Source organism: Benincasa hispida, chromosome 2, assembly GCF_009727055.1.
Source record: "Benincasa hispida cultivar B227 chromosome 2, ASM972705v1, whole genome shotgun sequence".
NCBI lineage: Eukaryota > Viridiplantae > Streptophyta > Magnoliopsida > Cucurbitales > Cucurbitaceae > Benincasa > Benincasa hispida.
The window spans coordinates 2,661,806-2,665,519 of NC_052350.1; the positions used below are offsets into that span (position 1 = coordinate 2,661,806).

Genomic DNA, 3,714 nt, shown 5'->3' on the forward strand with positions numbered 1-3,714 from the left:
AGCTTCCTCTGTTGGTGGTAGGTTTAATCTTCAGGAAATTGCTCGTAAACCAGATAATTGACTATGTCTGCATGCCAGGGAAATTCTTCAACATGGAATAGTTGCTCATCCGGGAACACCGCATTCACCTCAGACTCATTGCGGTCAACCTAGGATTTTTCAGTCTAGACAAGTGATCCGCAACTTGGTTCTCTATCCCCTTCCGATCAATTATTTCTATATAGAATTCTTGAAAGAGGAGAACCCATCTGATCAATCTCGACTTTGCGTCCTTCGTTGTCATTAACTATTTTATTGTCGAGTGATCAGTATGGATGAGTACCCTTGTTCCCAATAGATGTGCCCGAAATTTTTCCAACACAAAAATTACTGCAAGAAGCTCTTTCTCTGTGGTGGTGTAATTTGTCTGAGCAGGATTTAATATTTTACTTGCATATACGATGGGATGCAAGATGTTTTTCTTTTTTGTGCCAGAGCTGCCCCCATAGCATACACGCTTGCATCGCACATAATTTCAAAAGGAAGTGTCCAGTCCAACGCAATCAATACGGGTGCAGTAATCAGCGCATTCTTCAAAACGTGAAATGCGTTGAGGCAGTTGTTGTCAAATTCAAATTTTCTGTCAGTCTCTAGCAATACACTCAACGGTCGTGCTATTTTTGAAAAATCTTTAACAAAGCGTCTGTAGAATCCAGCGTGCCCCAAGAAGCTTCGTACAACCTTCACGCTTATTGAAGGTGGAAGTTTTTCAATTGCTTCGATTTTTGCTTTGTACACCTCCAATCCATCCCGGGAAACCTTGTGTCCCAACACTATGCCCTCCTTCACCATGAAATGACATTTTTCCTAATTAATTACCAGATTCGTCTCTTCACATCTCTTCAGCATCTTCTCCAAGTTGGCTAGACAAACTTCATAGGTGTTCCCATAAACAGAGAAGTCGTCCATAAAGATTTCGACAGAGTCCTCAAGATAATCTGAAAAGATGGCCATCATGCACCTTTGGAACGTGCTTGGTGCATTGTAGAGTCTAAACGGCATGTGGCAAAAAGCGAAGGTAACATATGGGCAGGTGAATGTGGTCTTGTCTTAGTCTTTTAGAGCTATCATAATCTTGTTGTACCCGACATAACCATCCAGAAAGCAATAAAAATCATTTCCAGCTAGACGGTCTAGCATTTGGTCGATGAATGGCAGAGGGAAATGATCTTTCTTTGTGGCCGCGTTCAACTTGCGGTAATCCATGCAAATGCGCCACCCAGTGACGGTCCTTTGCGGTATTAATTCATTGTTTCCATTCGGGACTACTGTCATGTCGCCCTTTTTTCGGCACACACTGCATGGGGCTGACCCACGTGCTATCTGCTATAGGATTGATAATGCCCACATCTAATGATTTAATGATCTCCTTTTTAACGACCTCTTTCATCGCAGGGTTGAGTCTGCGTTGATGTTCGATTGTTGCCTTGTGGTCCTCTTCAAGACGAATGCGGTGCATACAGTACGCTGGGCTAATTTCTCTAATATCGACGAGCGTCCAGCCAATTGCTCACACATGCTTCCTTAGAATGCTCATCAACACAATCTTCTGGTCTTCATTGAGCTCCGAGGAAATGATAACTGGCAGCTTTTCATTCTGCCCAAGAATGCGTACTTTAATTGATTTGGTAGGGTCTTTAATTCCAGTGTTGGTGGTTCTACTAAGGATGGTTGCGTTGTTTTTCTTTCTTCTTTTTCTATAAGCTCTTCTTCTTGATTTGCAATCATCTCTTCTCCCTTGCTTATTTTTGTTGTGATCGCATTACAGGCAGCAACGGATGCACTAGCATCCTCTTATTCATTTTCTTCATCAAACGTTTCTTCTTCAATCGAATTCTAGTCATCATCTGAGTCATGCAGGTCTTCCTCATCCGGAAACTTCATGGCACGAATAATCTTAAACTTAAGCTTCTGTCCATTGATGCTCAAAGTGATTTCCCTTTATACACATCAATCTAAGCATGACCTGTTGATAGAAAAGGTCGCCCCAGAATGATGGGCACATCTTTGTCGGCCTCGTAGTCCAAAATGATGACGTCAGCTGGTAGGATAAATTTTTCAATGGTTATCAGCACATCCTTCACGTTTCCCTCTAGATGCACCAGAGATCTATCGGTCAGTTAGAGAGTCACCGTGGTGGGAACAAGCTGCCCCACATTCAGCTGCCTAAAGATTGACAGAGGCATCAAATTTATGTTGGTTCCCAAGTCACACAAAGCTTGCCCGATGTATAGTTCTCCTATGGAGCAAGGAATAGTAAAGCTCCCAGGATCGCTCATCACTTCACTGAAAGGAATATTAATATGTAATTGTTTTAAAATAGACATAAAGCGTTGGTACTGTACCTCTTCATTCTTTTTCTTCCTTAGTCTCTGTGGGAAAGAGGGTAATTGTACTTTCACGGTTCCCGTCTCAGTTGACTTTGAGGTCGACGCAACCTCTGGTTCTACTGCTTCTTTTTCTCTTTCTTCTTTTTGAGTCACCGTAATTTCAGGTTCAGCTGCAATGGGAGTTGTCTAACTATGCTCCTTCTTTTCTCCCTCCACAGTCTTCCCACTTCGCAATGTTATAACCTGACATTGCTCTTTATTTGATCCCCCCGGGTTACGTGAGAGTTCTGTTGAACTCGGTAGAGCCCCTTACGGTCTACTCTTCAGTTCACTCGCAATTTGGCCCATTTATAATTCTAGATTGCGGATGGACGTAGGCTGACTTTGAAGCATAGTTTCGTTCTTCTCTATGTATTGCTTCAATAGGATTTCCAAAGAAGAGGATTGTGGTGGTTGTGAGCTACTTGCTTGATTGTTTGTCTGACCGTTGTTGCGTGGGAAGAATCCTGGTGGCCCTTCTTTCTACGCCACTGGATGGAAATTCTGTTGTTGATTCTTCCAAGAAAAATTGGGGTGGTTTCTCCACCCGGGGTTGTAAGTATTCGAAAAAGGATTATTTTTCACAAAGTAAACGAATTGTGGATTTTACGGGCAATCTTCCATCGCGTGCCCATCACCGCAAGTCACACACCCTGCGGTGTTTTGACTGATTGCGTTGATTTGCCCATTTTGCGGTGTTCGGCTGCTGATCGCAATTCCCTGGATTAAGTTCATCATTGCGGTCATCTGATTTTGTAGTGAAGCAATAGCACCATTACTTGCGTCATTGTCTTTGATTCTCAATCTCTGGTCAATCTCCCTCCAATCTTCATGGTTTTTGGAGATGTGATCCAAGACATTCTTCGCCTCGTCATATGTTTTATCAAGCAGACCACCAGCGGCTTCCGCATTGGCAGCGGTCTGCGAAGCGGGATTCAAACCATGATAAAAAATTTCCATTTGGAGGCAGTCTAGCAAACCATTGTGTGGACAATCCTTGACCAACCTTTTAAACCTCGCCCAGGAATCGCTGAGAAATTCGCCCATGTCTTGTTCAAAATTTGTGATGAGTTTCCTTAGTCTGGCATTCTCAGTAAGTGGAAAGTATTTCTTCATAAACTTTTCCACGACCTGTTCCTATAAAGTGACTCTCCCGGCTCGAGAGAATATGCCCATTCCTAGCCTGATCACAGAGAGAAAATCGGAACAAAGTTAGTCGAACTTCTTCGGCAGAGATGTTTGGAACACAACAGTATTGAAGATTTCAATAAAGCTTCGAAGGTGGGCGTGTGGGTCCTCGCCACGC

General features: G+C 43.1%; 1 non-coding gene across 1 annotated transcript; it reads left to right on the top strand.

Annotated features, from left to right (window-relative positions):
* Nucleotides 1-3,384: 3,384 nt before the first annotated feature.
* On the top strand, nt 3,385-3,491 carry LOC120072434. The gene has a single exon (XR_005480493.1). It is a non-coding gene; the product is annotated as a small nucleolar RNA R71 (small nucleolar RNA).
* The last annotated feature ends 223 nt before the right edge of the window (nt 3,492-3,714 follow it).